Below are 25,000 nucleotides of genomic sequence, written 5' to 3'. Positions count from 1 at the left end.
TGAACAATCTTGCCCGGTCTTGTGCCTGGGAGAGTAACTTTCTAGGTGCAATCCCATGGTCAGTCATGACCGAAGAGCATCTCAGCAGATATGAAGCTCATTCAAAAAGATGTCAGGCTTTTCAGGTGAGACATTCATTAATTTCAAACAAGTACAAGGCAAATCTCCTCTAAGAAGGACCTTCTGACTTCAGTGCACTTGTTGTAATGCCCCAACCACTTTTGAAGTCCCCATGGAAGACCTCCGAAAGGAAAATGTCCAGAAACCTTGTCACAGCTTCCTTCGTATTCAAAACAACTGCCCTTGAAGTTCTCCTTTAGCTTGGGAAACAACCAAAAATCATAGAGAGCAAGTTCAGGACTGTAGGGACGATGAGGAACATTGTTGATATCCATCTCTCTCAAGCAGTTTTTACAGGACGCATATCAATGAACACCCTAAGAACAAACTTTCAACAAATTTTGTGCATGTTCAGATCTTCATAAATTAGTACACAGACTAATTCATGAAGATCTGACCAGTAAACATATTGTCATTATAAATGCACACAAGCACTTGATCCAAAAAATTGCAAATTTTCTTAACTAGCTCCGATGTTCCAATGTTCTGACATTCCTCTCCTTTCCATATCTCTCATCATTTCTCATCTCCTCTCGAAGATCCTTAAACCTTTTGTGCCACAAAAAAATTAATCTATAAGTAGTCTGGAGTATTTCACAAGATTCTGTAGTGTTTTTACCCAGTTTAATACAAGACTTTATTGCATGGCAAACTTCAAAACATTCTAACTGCATTTTGCAAACTAGTCTGCAGTGACGAGTGTATTTAGTGTTCTCCTTCAATTAAAACTAGAATAGCTGACCTTTGCAGGTCAGCTTATTAGATATATAATAATGATATATGAAAATTAAAATAATTTGGGACAGTTATGACTGTCTCTCCTAAAAAAATCTGAATACTTCTAGGATGCACTTGGAACTTGCAGAAGAGGAAAACTAAGAAAAACATGGAATAAAATGGTGAAGGCTGATTTGAGGACCTGGGCTTCATAGAGTAGAGGACAAAGGACTGGGAAGTCAGGAATTATAAGGTTCTCAAAAAAATGCACATTCTGCAGCAAAAACTGAGTTCTGGAAATGCTAGGTATACTGTCCTCCACCCATGTTACAGTAACCTATCCTCCCCTCCTGTGTAGTATACCTGCCTCTTCCACAACCCTGGCTTCTACAGACTACCCAAATGTGTTCTCTCTCTTTCTCTCACTCTCTCTTTCTCTCTCTCTCTTTTGTCCCCTCCCCGTCAACTGTGTGATCATTACTAATCTTGCTTCTTGTCACCCTCAACTCGTTTCTTTCTGCATCCCTCTCGCTTCCCCACCTGATGGCTCATTGTTCATTCACCCTACAACCCTACCCAAATCTTAATCTTACCATCCACCTCCTCATTCCTGCATCTCCTGCTCCCCACACAATCTTGCAAACCAGCCACCTACTTCTACTTACCTTGTGCTTTTATGGGTCACCTGAGTACCTCATCACCATTATCTATCCCTTCGCAGCTCCTACTGATCATTTCTCTTTTCCCTTTCTCCAAATGTGAGTAGCCATGCAGATCCCCTAAAAGAACCCACTCTTATCCCACTTTCTCCCATAGTTTACCCCTCTTCCACTAACACAAAGCTGATTTCTTCCTCCTTCAGGGTTTGTATTCCTGCAAGCTGCATTGGGGCCCCTATAGAGCAGGTGACATGAAAAAGGTCACCAAGTACATGCCGTAAAATGGTTACTGTTAGGAAAGGCATCCAACTGTAGAAAAAATTCCAAAGCAGACATTGGTGCACTGGAACAGTTCTTGGACTCCTCAGATCCAGTCAAATCATCCAGCTGATGCCAGCATGGAATATAGACATTAAATGATGATGATGATGATGATGTTTTGTTCATGCATTGCCTCATTTTTTTTCACATAAGCACATACACACACACACATACGCACGCGCACACATACACACACACACACAACCCATTGCTTTATTCAATCCTATTTTGGTTACCAGATTAATACTCTGAGAGTGCTGATTTCTTTTACTGTATTTTGATTTGCTTCACTTCACCTTAGGTCATTTTTAATTCATTTTTAATCTATTTTGCATAATTTTTACCTTCACCTTTTCAATCCATCTCATTTCCAATCCATTTTTTAAATCAATTCTGATTTCTTTTCCCACTTAAAATTCCATATTCTATACATTTATGAATTTATATTTTAATATTTTATATTCATAAATATTCTAGAAATTTATGATTTTTTATCTCATTTTTATTACTTATTCTTATTACATACATTTTTCAACAGCTAAAGTATTTTTTCTTAATTATCTTTATCACCCATTTTTTTTTTGTCATCATCTCTCCCGAATTTTTTAGTATTATTATCTATATCACCTTTTAAGATTCAACACTTATTTCCACTCACTCTTTATCAATCACCCATCCAACTCAGTTCATTGCTTCAATGCTTTACAGTAATTTAAATGATTCTTCCACATTTTTTAAATATGCAACTTCTATATCTCAGTCTCACAATGTTCTATGGATACCCTGAGCATGCATTTGAGTGAAAGAATATTTGCATGTTGTTGTATACATCTGGAAGTCTATGTAAGTGAACATGTGTGTATGCTTGTATGTATGTATATGTTAACATGTGTGTATGCTTGTATGTATGTATATGTTAACATGTGTGCATACTTACATGTTTATGTGTGTGTGTGTGTGTGTGTGCACATAGAAAAGAGCTGAAGAATGAAGAATGACAAGAAGACATAGTTTTATGATTTTAAAAATATAGTTTTTATGTTTTCACATATTTCTATGAATTTATAATTTATTGTATATTTTTATTGCTTACAGTTTTTCATCTGATAAAGAAATTTTATTTCTTCAATGTTCTATGCACTTTAACAACAATGCCAAAATGTATTAGATACCAAAATCTCATATGCAAAATACAAGCTACAGCATGATATTCAAACAATACATGGAGTTTTTTGTTTGCTTGTTTAGTTGAAGCTGTATAGGCTCAGTACTGGCTGAGTGGTTAAGAGGCTCATTTTACCAGTATGTTGTTTTGGGCTCAGTTCTATTGCATGGCAGCTTGAGCAAGTATCTTTTGTCTTCTACTGTACAGGTTAACCAATGCATTGTGAGACAATCTGGAAGACGGAAGCAGTGTGGAAGCCAATCATATACATACATATATATATATATATCACCGTAATCCCCGTGACCAACCAGTCTATCAATTGTTGCTACACATCGCTGGTCACAATGCGCTTCACATTGTTTTAGCCTTCAAATGATGCCACCCCACTTGCTAAGCGAGCAAGCCAACATATATATATATATATATATATATATACATCATATAATTAAGGGCTAAAGAGGGTTATTCTAAAGCCAAATACACTGTTTTATCCACTTATAATCCGCTTGTTACAGGAAAATTGAAACTGAAAACGGGCAACTAACCTTTAGAAAATTTAAATTTCGTTATCTCTATATTGAATCAATTTCGGACTTAATCTATATATATATATATGTGTGTGTGTGTTACGTGTTACGTGTTGTGATGTGTATAATTTGCTATGCACCTCTCGAATGGACAGCCATGTTAAAGTGGCTACACACACACACACACACACACACACACACGCATACACACACGCGTTCTCGCACACACACACATATATTTGGATATATGTATGTCTATATATAGGGATGCACTTGAATAATATACAAATGGTGTTATGTTTTGAGATGTATATAGTTTATTATGCACTGCAATATAGAAAGATGGGAATTTTGCAGATCAGGTGTGTCAATTATAAAACACGGTGATATGTGGTGTGACATATTGATTCCAGTAGGAACAGAAGTATGTAGGTGTGAAGTTAGTCTGCAGGTACAACACATTTCCCCCATTATCTATAAACACTACATTTTGTCAGTTTAAAAAGTATTCGTCCAACAAAGCCAGATTCATGCCTAACTAATGATATTAATTTGATTTTTAACTTAGGTACATGGCATAAGTTAAAAATCAAATTATTGCCATTAGTTAGGCATGAACCTGGCCTTGTAGGATGAAAGCTTCTGAAAAATGGCAATATGTAACTTAGGTACATGACATAGCGGAAGCACATAACTTAGTGGTTATGGTGTTGGACTCATGATTGTAAGACTGTAGTTTCAATCCCTGGACCGGGCGATCCATTGTATTCTTGTGAAAAACACTTCATTTCACATTGCTCCAGTCCACTCAGCTATAGAAATGAGTTTAGCCCAGGGCGGGATGGGCTCCACCAGGCTTTCTCACCCTAAATATGCTGCATGGTTTCAGTGCCCCAACAACCCCCAAGGGGTTAAGGGACTTGTCTTGTAACATGGTATAATTTAGGGAGAAAGTCAAAGTCAATTGTCAAAGTCAAAGTGAAGTCATATGGCCAAGTGGTTCGAGTGTTGCTTTCAAGATCACAAGATCGTGGGTTTGATTCTCAGCCAAAGCAGTGCACTGAATTCTCGAGCAAAACACTTCACTTCACATTGTTCTAGTTCACTTAGTTGAAAATATGTAACTCTTTGCTAGATTGGTGCCCTGTTCAAGAGGACTGTTGTAATTTTGCTCCCTTATACATCATGGAAAGCAGGTAACTAGTCCTATGAGTATGCAGACTTGAGAAGTAATGTCCAGGGGTTGATGATGATAATGATGATGATGATGATGATGCATGGTCAGATAAATTTTTAAACAAACATGGATGGAGTGATGAAAGGTTAATTTAGTTAATTAATGCTACTGCTCCTATCAAATCACTGCCTTTATAATATCAAGCAGTTTTATCTCAACACCTCAGATAGGGAATTGTTGAATGTATAGTGTGATGTTTGAAGAAAGCTACTCAGGACGGTTATTCCAAGCTAGAGTCCTAGTAATATATATATAGAAGCACTCCGTCAGTTACGACGATGAGGGTCCCAGCTTGCTCGTGGAATTAGCATGCAAGTGGCTGAGCACTCCACAGACACGTGTACCCTTAACGTAGTTCTTGAGGAGATTCAGCATGACACAGAGTATGACAAGGCTGGCCCTTTGAAATACAGGTACAATAGAAACAGGAAGAAAGAGTGAGAGAAAGTTGTGGTGAAAGAGTACAGCAGGGTTCACCACCACCCCATGCAGGAGCCTCGTGAAGCTTTAGGTGTTTTTGCTCAATAAACACTCACAATGCCCGGTCTGGGAATCAAAACCGCGATCCTACGACCGCGAGTCCGCTGCCCTAACCACTGGGCCATTGCGTCTCCACCCTAGTTATATATAAACTGTTATCCTTTCTCACATATATCAGAACAATATTGGATTCAAATTTTGAAACAAAACCAGCAATTTCAGGAGTGGGGTAAGCTGATTGCATCAACCCCAGTACTTGATTGGTATGTATTTTACCGATGCCAAAGTTGACCTCAACAGAATTTTAACCCAGGTCATATAGACAAGCAGAATTCTGCTAAGCAATGTCCCCACCATGCTAACAATTCTGCCAGCTTGCTACCTTGTATATGAGAACAATATTACAATGTGATATCACACATCACATGAATGTGAGATTTGTGAAGAGCCAGAATTGATCAGAGCCTGACCTCTGGGATGAAATTGTGACAAAGTTTTATGTGAGATCACCATGAGATATGAAGCATAATGTTGACTGAGGATTGTCATTGATAGATAGGTATTGGTGGTGGTGGTGGTGGTGGTGGTGTTATCGTTCCTTATTATGATGTGGCTGCCATTGCTGATATGGGTAGTGGTGATATAGATGGTGATGACTTAGAAAATGATGACCATGACAGTGATGGTGGTGCTTATGATGAAGATGATGATGGTGATGATCGGAGGGTTTGGTGGCAGGAATGATGATGATGATGATGGTGTGATGCATGCCAAAAATCATGATAGGAACATGAGTGGCTGTGTGGTAAGTAGCTTGTTTACCAGCCACATGGTTCTAGGTTCAGTCCCACTGCGTGGCACCTTGGGCAAGTGTCTTCTGCTATAGCCTCGGGCCGACCAAAGCCTTGTGAGTGGATTTGGTAGACGGAAACTGAAAGAAGCCCGTCGTATATATGTATATATATATATGTATGTGTGTATATATTTGTGTGTCTGTGTTTGTCCCCCCAACATCGTTTGAAACCGATGCTGGTGTGTTTACATCCCTGTAACTTAGCTGTTCAGCAAAAGTGACCGATAGAATAAGTACTGGGTTTACAAAGAATAAGTCCTGGGGTCGATTTGCTCAACTAAAGGCGGTGCTCCAGCATGGTCACAGTCAAATGACTGAAACAAATAAGAGAGTAAAGAGAAAGAGTAAAAGAGTATGATGATGATGATGATGCTGAAGAGGAGAAGTACCATGAGGATGACAACAATGGTAATGATGAGGAGATATGGAAATGATAATGAAAATGATGACGAGGACAAAGAAATAATGTCAATGACATTCACAACTATGATGTGATGAAGACAATGTTGATGATGATGATGATGAGGATGATGATGAGGAGGAGGACAATGATGATAATGGTGGTGATGATGATGATGATGGTGATGATGATGGTGGTGGTGGTGGTGGTGGTGGTGGTCGTGGTGATGGTTGTAGTGGTGATGATGATGATGAGGATGATGATGATGATGATGATGAGGAGGAGGAGGAGGGCAATAATTACCAGGGCCAGCAAGGCAAAAAAACAATGACAACAAAGATGATGAGTTAAGTTAAGTTAATTTTTTGGCTCAAAAAGCAAAAGGCAAGGCCATGTAGGGGGACATGGAGTTATGTACAGGGTGGTGTTCATGCAAAGAGTTCAGGCCATTTCTGGTCAAGAGAGACTTTGAACTGAGCGGTCGTCAGCATCTTCGCTATCTCGTCCGGCAGCTTATAATGATGATGATAACATTCATAACAATGATGATGATGGCAATGATGTCAGCAACGATGCTGAAATAGAATATCAATGACGCTGGCAATGACAATGATGACAACGACGATGACAACGACGATGACATTGACATTGACAATGACAATGACAATGTCATTGACGATAATAACAATAAGGATGACAGTGACGCGATGACAATGATAATGTCTTTGACAATGATAACAATGATAGCAAGAATGATGATGGTTATGATGATGATGAGAAGGAGGAGGCGGAGGAGGAAGGGGAGAACGGAGAGGAGGGGGATGAGGACAACGGCTTGGAAGATGAGGGTAGCGTCAATGACGGCAATGTTTATGATGACAATAGGAATGGCATTGACGGAGTAGTGACAGAATAGGTTATGACAAATATGACAGAAGTGCTTACGCTACACTGAGCCGAACAGGCACCATAACGTATAATGAATGACAATATTTTATAGCTTAGTAATTCTGTTATATTAGGGGCAAATTTACAAGCCACGACCATGGAGTGATAAATGTATAAGTAAATGTATGTATGAACATATTATGTGTGTGTGAGTGTGTGTGAGTGTGTGTGTGTGTGTGTGTTTGAGTGGGTATAATGTGTGCAGAGGATATATTTATGAATATCATGAGAGAATTATTGAAGGTGGTATATAGTTGGTATATACATGTATATGTGAGTATTTATGCGTGTATGTGTATGTGTGTGTGTGTGTGTGTGCGTGTGTGTATGTGCATATACATATACATATAAGTATATATCTATATATGTGAGCATATGTATAAATATATATTTCTTTACACACACACACATGTACATTAATATATACTTATGCAAACATATATATACATATATACATATGTATACCTATACATGAGGAAGCACATAGCTTAGTCGTTAGGGTGTTGCACTCGTGATAGTATGATTGTGGTTTCGATTCCTGGAGTGGGTGATGCATTGTGTTCATGAGCAAGACTCTTCATTACATGTTGGGTCAGTTCACTCAGCTGGTAAAAGACAATGATCCTTAGATGGACTGGGGGGGGGGGCAATTATATACAGCATAGAATCTGGGAAACCAGGCTTATGAGCCTATTGCTCAGGAAGGGCCTATGATTCTGCTTGATATGTATACTCTTTTTTTACTCTTTTACTTGTTTCAGTCATTTGACTGTAGCCATGCTGGAGCACCGCCTTTAGTCGAGCAACTAGACCCAAGGACTTATTCTTTGTAAGCCCAGTACTTATTTTATCGGTCTCCTTTGCCGAACCGCTAAGTGACATAAACACGCCAGCATCGGTTGTCAAGCAATGCTAGGGGGACAAACACAGACACACAAACACACACACACATATATATATACATATATACAACGGGCTTCTTTCAGTTTCCGTCTACCAAATCCACTCACAAGGCATTGGTCGGCCCGGGGCTATAGTAGAAGACACTTGCCCAAGGTGCCACACAGTGGGACCGAACCCTGAACCATGTGGTTGGTTAGCAAGCTACTTACCACACAGCCACTCCTGCGCCTATTGTGTATGTTGTATATATATATATATATATGTATATATATACATATGTATATGTATGTATATATATCACATATACATAATGTATTTATATATTTTAATACTCTATACAAGTATATATATATATAATATATTTATATGCATACATATATAAACACATACATTCACATATATGCACATGTACACATACACATGCAGATATCTACACAAAATACACACACATGCACACATACACAGATACATACATACATATATTTTGACAAAGAGAAAGATGAATAGACCAAGAGATAGATAGAGAGAGAGAGAGAGACTGATAGTTAGGCAGGTAGATACAAATTCATGTATATATATATATATTATATATATATGTGCATGTGTGTGTATAGTATGCACATATACTACATACACACCTACACATACATATATACATTCTCTCTCTCACACACGCACATACACGCACATGTATATAAATATATACATGGTGTGAAAGATTCAAAGAGTGTAATTTCCATTATGGATCCATGGAGTAGAGGAATACACACTTGGAAATTTTGGTTTATTGGAACTTAAATGTTAAATACACAATTCATTCGATATAAAATAAACAGAGGCAGATAAGATGGATAAGTAATAAAAGGAAGTAATATAATATAGTGTTAAGTATACACAATGTTATGGGGATGAATTACATACCACTTATTGTGTTAGTGAGATGCAATATATATGTGCATATGTGTGTGTATATATGTATATATATATATATATATATATATATATACACACATTATACATATGTGTGTGTGTATACATATGTACATACATGTGTGTGTCTATATATAAATTTATACATCTATGTGTATCCATACAGATAGATAGATATTTGCATATATATATATGTGTGTATGTATGTATATATATTATATATATATATTATATAATATATATATATACACACACACACACAAATGTGTATTTATATATACCTATATTATGCACGTATATACATATGTACATTTATACATATGTGTATGCATACAGATAGATAGATATTGCATATATATATATAATATATATATATATATATTATATATATATATATATATATATATATAGATAGAAGATAGATAGATAGATAGATAGATAGATATAGATATATTGATATCTGTTTTATGCCTAGATATAATAAAAATGCTTTTGCATTAATCTGATGGGTTACTCCATAAACTTGTTGGGTACAAATTTATTCTTCTTAAACAAGAGTATTATAGTTAGTGACTTCCAAGTTTTGGCAAGTTAAGCTATTGTCAAACAGTGATGCATTAAACTTAATCTTGGCTTTATATAATCTCTAAGTTAAAATCTTCCTTGTGTGGGTTTTAGTGGAGTGATAATTAGGTTTTAGGGTGGATTGTAATGAAGAGGTGTTTTGGAGTAATTTTTATTGAATAAATTTGCAGTTAAGTTAATGTCTATAACTTATTCATGTATGTAGAACTTTGTAAGCAGGTATACATATATTTAGGTGTGCTTCCTTTGGATCATGGGATTTTTTTTTTTTGTGCTTCACAAAAAAAAATAAGATGTAGGTAAGTTTATGATATGTCAGTAGTTTTACTTATGTTTGATTTTACTGGATTTAACCCTTTGCTTTGGTTCTGTAAAGGTCAAAGGTTTAAAGTTTAGTCCTATATATATATATATAGGGAGAATTCACAAAAAAACAAAGACCCAGGCAGGTGATGTAGACAACAATTAGATGTATTAATATAACACTCAGAAAGTGTAAAGTCTTTAATGTTTTGAGCTTATGCTCTTCCACAGAAAGGAACAAAGAAAGAAACAAAGAAAGAAAATAAAGAATGTGTAGTGGCTAGCGATCTGTCATGGCAAATGCCAAGCAGAAGGGTCACACAGGAGAACTAGGGAGAAGGGGAGATAATAAAGTAGTGGTGATCCCAAAACGTAGGTGCACGGGCGTGTGTATAAGAAAGTTCGCATGCGCATGTGGAAGAGGGCTGTGTGCATGTGTGTATGTGTGGGTGTGAAAATATGAGTGTGGGAAGTGGTCAGTGCTGGTGTGTGCATGGTAGTGTGTTGTGATGTGATGTGTTGTGTGGTATTGTGGTGTATGGTGTAGTGGTGTGTGATGTGGTGTGATGGTGTTGGGAGGTGGGGGAGGCAAGAGTGGGAAAAGCAAAGGTGGGTAAGAGGTGGGGTATATATATATATACACATATATATACATATATATTATATACATACATATACATATATATATATACATACATACATCATATATCTATATATACATATATATATATATGTATATATATATATATATATATATATATATATATATATATATATTATATATGTATATATAATATATATATAATATATATATATATATATGTATATATATATATATATATATAATATACATACATACATATATATATATATATGTATAAATAGATATATATCTACGTAGGAGGGAAGTAAAAAATTATCCACACTTTTACCATAACATATCCTTATTATTATCACACTGCCTTCTATGCATGCTAATAGCTGGTACTATAGTGGTCACGTGATCGAAGCTTGAGCCTGATCCCACCATTTTTCTTTCTGGCCTTACAGTGTAAGCATGGCCACTCCACTAGCAATGTACACCAAAAAAGAACAAAAAGCAGTGATCTGATTTCTGTGGTTGGAGTGTGTGTCAGGTGCTGAAATTCATCAGAGGCTTTTAGCAAAATATGGGAACAGTGCACTATGGCATAGAAGTGTGTATGTGTTGATCGAGAAATTCAAAAGTGGCCAGACAAGTGGGATGCGCAAAGAGGAAGTAGGACGCCCATCAATTTCCACTACTAACAAGAGAATTCCACAAGCTTCAGAGATTGTAATGGTGAACTGGTGAGTTATCATCAAAGAGGTAGCTCATTCTCAGCAGACTAGTCATGGTTCTGCCTAACAAATCATCCATGATGAGCTCAGCTTCCATAAAGTCTGTGCAAGATGGGTGCCAAAAGAGCTTTGCACCAGAACAAACATTTTGAGGTCTGTCACAACATTCACTTGATCACCACAATAATGAGAGCGAAGAATTTTTGAGCAGAATAGTCACAGGAGATGAAACGTGGGTCTGTCATTATGAAGCAGAATCCAAAAGACAGAGTATGGAGTGGAAACATTCTGGCTTGCCAACAATGAAGAAATTCAAGACATAGTCTTCTGCAGTGAAGGTGATGCTAACGCTTTTTGGGGACTCAAAAGAGCCTATATTGGAAGATTACGTGATTTAAAGACTCGGGGGTTTACTGAATCATAAATCTTAATCTTGCAGAGAGGCTTAATCTTGCAGTTGCAGCTCACATTGGCACACAGTAGGAAAGTAGGCCTATCTTTCATGGGTTTGTGGCCTGGCATCCTTTTCTCCTCTGCCATTATATAAGTCCTCCTTGGCATCTTCTAAAAACGTCCTGTCTCATCACAGCTGAAGACTTACTGGGTGATGTATCCCTCAGCTGCTTTTATTCTGGCAAAAGTTTTGAGGTAATCCTCAGCTGCCCTCATATCTGCTCTCGCTGCCTTCATATCCACTCTTGCTGCCTTACCATGCCTGACAAGGGGGTGAATGCTGGTCCTCTTTTTAAAATTCTTGAACCAGCCTCAACTAGCTTTGGATAGATCGTCCAATGCCTCATCTGTACAAGTGACTGAGGTCTGCTGCAGCAAATCAGCGTAAATAGCTCGTGCATTCTTGTAGATTATAGCCTCTGCCACAGTATCTCCTGTAAGCTGCTTGTAAATCAACCACACTATCAGCAGCCTCTCTGTATTTTCATGGATAGATGTACACTGTTTAGAAATTTTTTTAATGCCCTTTGCTAGCCTTTATCAGCTCCTGATTCTTCAGTATGGTGTAGACTCTAGAAGTGCTGCACTCATGCTGCTTTGTCATGTCGACTATATGCACACCTCGATCACGTTTTTCACTAATTTCTTTCTTTAATTCGATGCACACCATCCACTTCTTCTTCTTACCACTGTCCTTCTCACTCACTTTCTTCGGACGCATGGCTAGAAAACCAAATTTTGGAAAATAACTGCAAGCACAACACTGACACTTCTGTAGCCTGTAATAACTAAGTAAGCATTTTACCACCTATCTAACTAACTATCCACGAATGATCTTTACACTTGCTAATACACGTGTCTGTCTGGCTATTGATCTACTAATGATCTTTGCACTTGATCACGTGTATATCTGTCTAGCTATCGAGTGAGACACAGGATCCTGGGTGGATGTTATGGTATTCACTGTGGCGTTTGCTACATCAACAAGTGGTGGGGCATCATAACCCAGATTTTAGCTCACAACTCAAAGCAAAAAATCAGCTGAGAGATGGCTCATATCTCGAAAAACTCATTAGTTACCACACTCATAAGTCAAGGTACCACTGTATATATATGAATGAATGTATGTATGTAAGTATGCATACATGTATGTATGTATGTATGTATGTATGTATGTATGTATGTATGTATGTATGTATGTATGTTTCAATAAAAAGATAGGTGACCAGTTGTGAGTGAGAAAGTGACATAAGCAGTCATGTGAGCTGGCAGTGAAATATAGGAAGGGGTGGGTGATTAAGAAAGGGTAAGAAAAAAGAATAGCATATGAAGCAACATCCTTTTGTCAGCAAAATAGCCACGTGTATCTGTTTGTGAAAGCCTCTATTAGCTGAGTTTGAGCTTACATTTTTATTGCAACTGCAAGTACTGATGTTAATTCTAAAGTTTATAAAATATTTTTTTTTCTTTTTGTTTGGTTTGTTTAAGTGATTGCATTTGTGTTTAACAGTCATCTTTTTGTTTATATTTCACAAAGTCTGTATTCATTCTCAGTTGAATTTTATTTCTTCAATTGATTGAATTATACTTGCAATCATTTTTTTTTTTTAATTTTTCATTAATGTACAGTTTTACTTTTGTTTGTTTATTTATTTAAATATTTATTTATTTATTTTCTTCCTTGGTTTACATTTTCAAACACTGACCTAAAGTATTGACAGGAACTAGAAAAGAAACCCAACGAGTAGAGAGAATAAGATAGAATTACCGATAGTACACAGCAATGTAAGCCTAAATTTGGAAAGAATTGTGAAAGCTAGCTTTTCTTTTGTATTCCCAAGTGTTTATATTTACTTTCCATTTATTTAGTGTGTTTTTTTTTTCAATTCTTTATATTTTTCTTTTCCCATTTTTCTTTTGCATTGTTTTCTGCTAATAGAAAAACAACCTTTTTATATGTCTCTTGCCACCAGTGTGTCTATCTCCACTATATGCGTATGCACACGTCCATGTATGCGTGTATGTGTGGGAGTGCATGGAAACATCTGCAAATAGAAACGCTGTTTAGTAACAAGGCATTCGAACTGAGAAAACAAACAAACTGATTATTTCTTCCACAAGAGATTAAATTAAGAAAGGTCTAGTCAAACATACAACACTTTCGGGTGTTCTTTCTGGATTCTTTTTGATCTGAGTAAACTCCATAATATGCAATTCCATGTACAATCTAATGAATGCTAACATTTACACATTATGCTTTCTAAAATTGCATTCTTAGAATATCCTACAACTGTTTTTCTACCCTTTTATTACACGTTTATATATGTTTCTGTCTTTGGACTGCAATCATCTTTCTTTTTCTTTTTTTTTTTTTATTTCACTTGTTTCAGTCATTTGACTGTGGCCATGCTGGAGCACCACCTTTAGTCGAGCAAATCGACCCCGGGACTTATTCTTTGTAAGCCTAGTACTTATTCTATCGGTCTCTTTTGCTGAACCGCTAGAGTCCTAGTTATATATAAGCTGTTATCCTTTCTCACATATATACTCTTTACTCTTTTACTCTTTTACTTGTTTCAGTCATTTGACTGCGGCCATGCTGAAGCACCGCCTTTAGTCGAGCAAATTGACCCCGGGACTTATTCTTTGTAAGCCCAGTACTTATTCTATCGGTCTCTTTTGCCGAACCGTTAAGTGACGGGGGCGTAAACACACCAGTATCGATTGTCAAGCAATGCTAGGGGGACAAACATACACACACAAACACACATACACACGTACATATATATACATACATATACATATATACGACAGGCTTCTTTCAGTTTCCGTCTACCAAATCCACTCACAAGGCATTGGTCGGCCCGAGGCTATAGCAGAAGACACTTGCCCAAGATGCCACGCAGTGGGACTGAACCCGGAACCATGTGGTTGGTTAGCAAGCTACTTACCACACAGCCACTCCTGCTTATTTTAAGTCTGGTACTAGTGATATATTTCGTGAAGGTGTGTGTGGCATAGTGGTTAGGCTGTTGCACTCATGATCACAAGATCATGGGTTCAATTCCCTGTTTGGGTGGTGCGTTGCATTCTTCAGTAAAGCATTTCATTTCATGTTGCTCCAGTCCCGCTTTCATTCAGGGGGGGGGGAATGTTGGGGAATGTCATTTGAAGACTAAAACAATGCCAAAACGCATTGTGACTAGCGATATGTAACAATATCTGAGAGCCTGGTCAGTCATGTGATCACATGACTAGTGATATTGGTTGTATTTTGATCAGCCACTAAGTTATAGTGGCATAAAAAATATTTGCTTTAATAAACTCCATCCAACCCATAGAAACATACAAACATGAAAAAGTGAATGTTTATACAATGATGATACACACACACATGCATATATGTGTGTGTGTGTGTGAGAGTGTATATACATGCATATATATATATATGTATGTATGCATGAATGAATGTATGTATGTATGTATGTATGTACGCATGTATGTATGTATGGACGTATGTATGTATGTATGTGTGTATGTATAAATACAAAACACACACACACATATATAATTAAATCCCAAAGTCAGATGGTTTCAAAGCAAATTTCGTACCCAAACACCCATCTATGCCTGTTAAAATTTATTTATAATTGATTTATCAGGTCACTCAGTTAGAAAACAATATACAATGCACTATCACTTTTAGTGCAAATATATCTAAGACAAGCACAGGTTCTATGTTGTATAATGCCTGTTTTAAAAGATTCATATTTAAATTAAAATCTTTCATCAGAATTATGTGTAAGAACTTTCATTCAGATAGGCCCCAAACAATTTAAAAATGAAAATCTGGTTTCTCACTAAATTTATCCCAAATTCGTAATTAATTTCAAAATTAATTGAAATGCATTGGCAGTGTATTTTATCAGAAATATGGTCAAATATGCTTGTTGTTTTGCTTGTGAAACAGAAGAAAGGAATTGAGTGAGTGGCTAGTTGAAATAAGAGAAAACAAACCATTTCTCCTACACTCAGCCCAGCTAACATTTCTTAGAAGGATAGTCACTTGATAACAATCAGATCTGTTAATGTTGATAAAATTAAAGGGTATTTTATTTCTAATTAAAAGAAATTACAGGAGCAATGAAAGTTGAAAGCAATTTCAATTATATTCCTTTATTATTAAAGATCTAATCTTTAGAAGGCAGCCATTTCTGCAGTGGTATGGGCAGTCAAGCAGTTTGAGTTAATTCTTGAAGACAAAATTTATTTTGTAAAAAGTAAATAAATAAAAGCTATACAGACACTTATGAATCATAAATAAAGACTGGTTCCAAAAGAATCAAATTCAGAATATAAGACATTGCTTCAAACGGTTATAAAACCCTTTTAGATAAACCTTTAAAAGCAAAATAGTTTGCTAATGTGTGTAAGAAGGTTGTTACTTGGTATTTATTTATATATTAAAGTGGATCGAAGAGGTCGTTTCTAAAACATATTTTTCTTCCCAGCCACATGGTTCTGGGTTCAGTTCCACTGCACAGCACCTTGGAGAAGTGTCTTCTACTGTACCACTGGGCTGAGCAAAACCTTGTAAGTGGATATGGTTGACGGAAACTCAAACAAGATTATCATGTATATGTGTGTGTGTATATATATATGTGTATGTGTTTATATATATATATATATATATATATATATATAGCACAGGAGTGGTAAGAAGCTGGTTTCCAACCACATGGCACTGGGTTCAGTCCCACTGTGAAACATCTTGAGCAAATGTCTTCTACTATAGCCTTAGGCCGATCAAAGCCTTGTGAGTGGATTTCGTAGACAGAAAATGAAAGAAGCCCATCGTATATATATATATATATATATATATAATATACACACATATATGTATGTATGTATTTGTCTCCCCCCACCATGACTTGACAGCTGCTTTTGGTGTGTTTACATTGTCGTAACTTAGCAGTTCAGCAAAAGAGACCTATAGGCTTAAAAAGACTAAGTACTGGGGTCAATTTGTTTGACTAAAGGTAGTGCTCCAGCATGGCCACAGTCAAGTGACTGAAACAAGTAAAAAGAATGGAAGAATAAGAGGTTATATAATATATATATATTTATATACGTATATATATACATATATATATATATATATATATATATATATATATATATATATATATATGTATATATATATGTTATATATATATATATATATAATATATATATATATATTATATTATATATATGTATATGTATATATGTATATATATGTATATATATATATATGTATATATATATATATATATATATATGTATATATATATATATATATATTTATATACGTATATATATACATATATATGTATATATATATATATATATGTATGTATATATATACATGTAGGTGGTTTGCAGTGCATGTATGCATGTGTGTGTATTTGTGTGTATGCTACTGCCTTCTTGCCTTGACATCATGTGACAGTTATAAATCTATGTGACCAATCTTCATTTCCAATCTTCCACAGAAACATGTCAGGTCACGGGGGAAATATCACCCTACTTAGAGACAGGTGAGAGTGGGAAACGAGAAGAATGGCATCTTTCATAGAAAATCCACCACCACAAATTCTGTCTGTCCACTTCAAGCACAGAAAATTGGACGTTAAAATGATGATACATAGCGGTTCTACAAATTTTGTACGTCAGTATACAATACTTATACATATAGTTGTTTACTTGTACACAAAGTTGTCTTTTAGGATATTTGTCCATTATGACATAGGCAAAATAAAATATATTATCATATTTCTCGTTGAACAAACACAAAACAGGTGTAGTTCCAATAGTGCCGAATAGTAGCAACAACTAGAAGAAGAAATCTCATTTGATACTGTATGGCTGTTCCTATTTCAACTGTTTTTGTGTGTGGATGAATACTCAATGGAGAAAATCTGACATCTACCTAATTAATATGGATGTTGGTGTTGCTAATATGTTTATAGACCATAATGTTGTGATGGTCCTGCTGTAGCTAAATGATATATTTGAGAGATATTGAACACTATTAATATAACTTACAACGATATTTTTCCACCTCACTGACAAGTAGAAATCATTTCCAAAAATAAACCACAAAATTATAGACATGGTTCTTCATTGAAAACAATGAACCGAGTGTAATGAGTCATGAAGTAATGGCATTGTTAAAATCCACTCGTGGAATCCCAGTTTCTAACTGATATTTCCTTTATGATCTAAAAATGAAGGGGTGGGATGGGGGTGGGGGAGGAATTTAGTTTAAAATAAATAGCGACCTCTTTCTGCAACCCAAGACAATGATCATTGTCATCTGGTCAATATCTGATGCATCATTTTTATATGAAATAGACAAGTAATTTTCTTTTATATATAGCAATTATTTTATAACTATAGATTCTTCCTTCCTTCACGACTCCTTCCTCCCCCCCCCCACTTCCAGTCTCTCAATTTCCTCTTTTGCAACCCTCCGCTTCACGATAGATAAGTGTAATGGCTAAAATAAAAAGAATTTTTTATACCATCACAACACTATAAACTGGATGATATGGTAGTTACTGTCATAAAGGGAAAAATATAAATTATCTTTATAAAGATGGTTGCACACACGCGTGCACACTCTTTTCTATGCGTAATCTCTCAGAACACACACAACACACACTCACACGCAAAAAAAATATAAAAGAACTTGAATCATAATGATGTCAAACAAAACCAGGCTCTTCCTATCTCTTTGTATCATGCATTCGCTTCCTCTGTGTATGCACGTGGTTGTGTGAGTGTATATATATGTATATATATATATATATATGTGTGTATGTATACATATATATGTGTAAATATAAACGTATATATGTTATTTTATGTATATATGTTTATACACATATATAATTATATGCATATATATATATATACATACATATATATATATATATATATGTATATAAGTATGTATATATCATATTATGGATATATATAAATATATATATATATGATATATGTATATATACATACATATGTATAATATGTATGTGTATATATATATATATGTATGTAAGTATGTGTATATTTATATCATCGATATATATATATACACATATATATAATTGATATATATATTTATAAATATAAATATAAATATATATATATATATATATTGTCATCCATAGCTTAAATTTGATTTTATTTTTAACAATAAAAACAAAACAATATAAATTATGAAGTTAATGGCTTTATTTAATCTAACCCGTTTTCTTTGCCTAGATGCTGCCTTGCTTTTAAACTAATGTTAGGGCCCATGTGATATTTTATATGCTATTAATATTGTGTGGTATAGAAGGATGCTTTGTTGTTATGAGGGAGCATTAGGGCTTTTTTTTATCAAAGGTATTCCTGGTTGTTGTTTAACCTTGATATGATCCTGATCGAACAGACTGAGGATCAATGTCATTCCAACCACGATCATCCTCCTGAGTATTTTATATCTATGACAACATCAAATGTGATGTTTTACTTTTTCTTAGAAAAATGGTAGGATAAGATTTGAAGGACACTTGGTTGCTATTTCTATCAAATCTGGTGGTTAGGGTATTGAACTTACATCAACCACTACATCATGGGTTCAATACTTGGGTCAAGTAGTGCATTGTGTCTGTGAGCAAGATACTCCATTCCACTTTGTTCTAGTCTATTCATTCGTAATGAGTTACAGCTGGATGCTGGCAAAGTTCTCATTCCCTCCTCTGGCTGTCACATCTTGGATGTTCATACTGGATCAAGTGTGAGGAGATTTAGAGAATGTCTACGTCTTTTGTGACCAAAGAGATACCTAAAAACATGCTTCTGACTGCTAAATCATGCTCCCTCAATGGTGATGTTTAGCTGCCCTTTTTAGAACATCAAGTTATGAGACTTACATGCAGACCTTCTGTTGGCTCACTAAACATATGTTGTTTGTGCGGGAGTCAATGTTTAACAGTTTAACAGTTTTAATAATGTGACAGTTTGAAAGTGTTTGTTATTAGGTTTTTGTTTTTGCTGCTGTTTTTGTTGTTGATATTGATGTTAATTAGCCCCAACCCACCCATTAAAAGTATTCTTATGATTATTATTATTATTATTTTTTTTTTCTTCTTTTAAATTTGCTTCCATTTCTTGCCGAGTGTCTTCCCGACTCCTAGGGCAAAGAAACTCATAGTATACATTGGTAGGCCATTAAACTAAACTCAATAGTTCGTTCATTTTTTTTTTAAGTTAAATTAAAATACAATGGTAGTAATAGTTTATTATTATTATTATTATTATTATTATTATTATTATTATTATTATTATTATCATCATCATCATCATCATCATCATCATCATCATCATCATCATTATTCTTATTATTACTATTATTGAGTGAGAGAGCAGTGCATGCCATCAAAGTGACACTGGGGTAAAATATACGAAGCCCAGTAAACCCATCATGACTACCCATCTGATAAGGGTACACCAGGCACATGCATCACAACCATATGTGCACGACATGGTGATCTCATATCAAGATAAACAACACATGACCTTGCAGGTGGGGCCCAGCTAGAATTTTATTTTTGTTGAGTAACTCGTCCCGCTCAAAAGGTCCCTGATAAGGATTGTTTAAGGATGTTGAATGAACCACCCGTGTTTCCAAAAGTGAATTATCCAAACCCCAAAGAATCCCTCTCAACACATGGTTATGATGCTCCCCCACTACCTCTGCTCATGGTCAGAGATGCACATATCATCAGCCACTAAGAGACATGGTCAACTGGTTAAGGTCAAACAACTTAACTTAACTTAACTGGCAAGCAAATCTGTGTTATTGAGCAGAATATTAGCTGTAGCCCATCTTTTATACCAAGACAAATCATTGTACATGATAACACTTCCAATTAGTTAAGATCAAAAGCTACGAGAGTCACTGTCTGGTACTACATTATTATTATTATTATTATTATTATTATTATTATTATTATTATTATTATTATTATTATTATTATTGTTATTTTTTTGCGTGTGTGTGAGAGACCAGTGCATGCTATATTCTTCTTATTATTATTATTATCATGGCTGTGGACTGTCAGAAAAATGCTTTGAGGTGTTCCTTGTTTGCAGTCCAAGTTCAAACTGTGCTACAGTTAACTTTGCTTTCAACATTTTGAGGTTGATAAAATAATATATTAATGAAGTAATGAAGTAATGAATTCAATGGCATTGACTAACCCCTCCCCTCAAATCTGTTGGCCTTGTGCATAAACTAGGAGTAACTCTTATTATTATTATTATTATCATCAGAATGCATCATCATAATCATTGTTCAATACTGACATTAATTAAATGTTTCTGTGAAATCATATGAATTAACATTTTGAAAGGGTATATGAAACAAGTAGGAGAGTTTTTATGTTCTGCAAACTGACATTTGCCTTCAAAGAAGAAATAATTTTCAAGTGCATTTTCTTATGACACTGGTAACACATTCTCATATAAAATCAGGACAGATATTGCATTTCTAGTGAATATGCTAATTATCTATTTTTATAACGTGCCAGAAATATCACAACATAAGTTGTGTAAAATATCGGTCTACGATGCTTGTGAGAAGCTCTTTCAGTAAAATAGTAAACTGTAACAATACTGGAAAGATAGGAAGACTAATTTATAAAAGAAATTATATATGATAAATTATACCTATTTTCTAAAGTTTAGCAGCAATAGCTGATTTGAAGTTGATTATGACTAAACATTCTCCACAAAACTGATGGGGTTTGTGGTGAACTTAAATACGTATTTCTTTACTACCCACAAGAGGCTAAACACAGAGAGGACAGACAAGGACAGACAAACAGATTAAGTCGATTATATCAACCTCAGTGTGTAACTGGTACTTAATTTATCGACCCCGAAAGGATGAAAGGCAAAGTCGACATCGGCGGAATTTGAACTCAGAACATAATGGCAGATGAAATACGGCTACGCATTTCGCCCGGCGTGCTAATGTTTCTGTCAGCTCGCCGCCAACTGAACTTAAATACCATTATTAATTACCACTTGTTTTAGTCAATAGACTGTGGTTGTGCTGAGACACTACCTTGAAGGGTTTCATCAAACAAATCAACCTGGTATCTATCTTTTTAAGTCAGGTGCATATTCCATCAATCTCTTTTGTCAAAACCACAAAGTTACAGAGATGTAAACGAACCATGACTATTTGTCAGGTGGTGGTGAGAGGTATACACAAACATAAACACACACACGTACAAATGCATGTACATACTTTTATATGTATATAGGTGCGTGAGTGGCTGTGTAGTAAATAGTTTGCTTCCCAACCACATGGTTCCGGGTTCAGTCCCACTGCGTGGCACCTTGGGCAAGTATCTTCTACTATATCCTCAGGCTGACCAAAACCTTGTGGCTGGATTTGGTAGACGGAAACTGAAAGATGACCATCATTTATATGTATATATATATATATATAAAGAGAGAGAGAGAGAGAGAGAGAGAAATAGATATAGATATATGTGTGTGTGTATGTGTGTAGGTGTTTGTGTCTGTTTGTCCCTCCAACATTGCTTAACAACCGATGCTGGTGTGTTTATGTCCCTGTAATTTAGTGGTTTGGCAAAGAGACCGATAGAATAAGTACTAGGCTTACAAAGAATAAGTCCTGGGGTTGATTTGCTTGACTAAAGGTGGTGCTCCAGCATGGCTGCAGTCAAATGACTGAAACAAATTAAAGAATAAAAGAATGTACATATATACACACACACACACACACATGTCTGCTCAAAAAGTATCAGGACTGGTGCTATGAAAAGACAACTACACACTTTATAAGCAGGAATGAATATTTAGGCATGTTCCTTTTAGGAGCTAGGTATTGGAAGTGTCAGTAGTTTTAATCATGTTTGGTTTTATTGGATATAATCCCTTGCTTTGTCATTGTAAAGGTCAAATTTTAGTCCAGTATTTAAAAACTTAGTAATTAGGAGTGTCAGCTTTATTGCAATAGAATTTCTAAGGATTCACAAAAGAGTGCAAGCAGGTAGTATGTTTTAGATGGTCAGTTTCTTTACTTGTTGTTGTTACTTCCAAATTTCCTGTTTTCATTTGGGAGGTAGGGGTTATTAGTCAGATATGCCATGACCTTGTTAGTATTGCAATTTGCTTAAGGCCAGCAGAAATATTAGCATGCCAGGCGAAATGCTTAGCAGTATTTCATCTATCTTTATGTTCTGAGTTCAAATTCTGCCAAGGTCGACTTTATATATATATATGTGTGTGTGTGTGTGTGTGTGTGTGGACAGTTTATGGCATTGGCGTAGGGAGTGAATGTGTGTGAGATTTACATGTTTAGTCATGCTTAGAATCTCCTGCAACATTTCTGGCAGAGCAAACTGCATTATGGTGGTGTTTTCCCCACAAATGGTACCCATTTGACCCTACTATAATGTGTAGTTGACAAAATCAAAACAAACAAAATACATGCATGAAATTAAAGATAAAATATGGCCACAATTTACCCATTACACCCTGTATATACTTATATACATATATACATGCATGAATATATATATATATATAATATATATATATATTATATATATATATATATATATGTGTGTGTGTGCATATGTGTGTGTATATATATATAATATATATATATATATTTCTTTACTAGCCACAAGGGGATAAACAAAGACAGACAAACGGATTAAGTCGATTACATCGACCCCAGTGCAAAACTAGTACTTAATTTATCGACCCCGAAAGGATGAAAGGCAAAGTCAACCTCGGCGGAATTTGAACTCAGAACGTAACGGCAGACAAAATATGGCTACGCATTTCGCCAGGCGTAACATATATATATATGTATATATATATATCACCAGATCGGCATGTTGATTCGTTAGTTACTGCATGCATTTTTTTTCTCTCCTTCTTTCTGTGTTTTTTTTTCTCTCTGTGTATCTTTCTGTTGAAGAGCGTAGGCTCGAAACGTTAAAGAGTTGTTTTATTTATATTTCCTGAGCGCCATACTAATACAATTGTTTGTTTGTTTCCCACCTGCCTTCGTCTTTTGTCTATTTTTATAAAGCTTCCCGTTATATGTATATATATGTATATATATATATCTGTATATATATATATATATATCTATATATATATATATATATATATATATACAGATACATATATATATATCATGCCAGTATGGAATGCAGATGTTAAATGGTGATGATGATGACACACATACATATTTATAAACATATGTATGTGTGTACATATATATGTCTGTGTATATATGTGTGTACATATATATGTGTGTGTGTGTGTGTATATATATATATATATATATATGTATGTATATATATATATATATATATGTGTGTGTGTGTGTGTGTGTATGTATGTATGTATGTATACATATGTACACACTTGCATGTTTAGCTACATTGGAATGCTGTATCTGATGATTCAACTGTTATTACTTGAAAGAAACTGTGGTAATAATTTATAATAGTAATGTCAACAATTACGAAATAATATAAATGTGATAGGGCTCAAATGATATTTGCATTGACTATTATAATTTCATGTGAGCAATCTTGTTAGAAAACAAAACCAATGTGGGATTTAAACAGATGCAACTACTTTGCAGCAATGAACTGATTAAGGGACCCCTGACAATAACTTTTGAATGTTGCAATCTAATAGCTTTCCAGAATTCCCCTTATCCTGCATAATATCATTAATCTTGATAGCTTTGGGCTTCAAGTTATACAGTAAGAAGGAGAAAGAGGAAATGGGATTTGTGAATATGTTAAAGGAAGGAAATATAAGATATAAGGTATCAAAGATTGCAGATGTCTTAACAGAAGTAAGTTTTCAATAAAAGTCTTTGAAAATCAGAGGAGTGACTTCTGTTCTAGATAACTTATTTCTCAGAATTTTAGCTTATTAAGTAACTTATCGTATGATGGAGACAATTATAAGGTGTGGGC

General features: G+C 35.2%; 1 protein-coding gene across 3 annotated transcripts in view; it reads left to right on the top strand.

Moving 5' to 3' along the window:
* LOC115219535 (protocadherin gamma-A11-like) overlaps nucleotides 1-25,000 on the top strand; it is a 137,866-nt gene that overhangs the window by 111,859 nt on the left and 1,007 nt on the right. The window lies entirely within an intron of this gene.

Source organism: Octopus sinensis, linkage group LG14 (genome assembly GCF_006345805.1).
Source record: "Octopus sinensis linkage group LG14, ASM634580v1, whole genome shotgun sequence".
Taxonomy (NCBI): domain Eukaryota; kingdom Metazoa; phylum Mollusca; class Cephalopoda; order Octopoda; family Octopodidae; genus Octopus; species Octopus sinensis.
The sequence above is the reverse complement of the archived record's forward strand: the minus strand, read 5'-3'. Positions and strand labels throughout refer to the sequence as shown.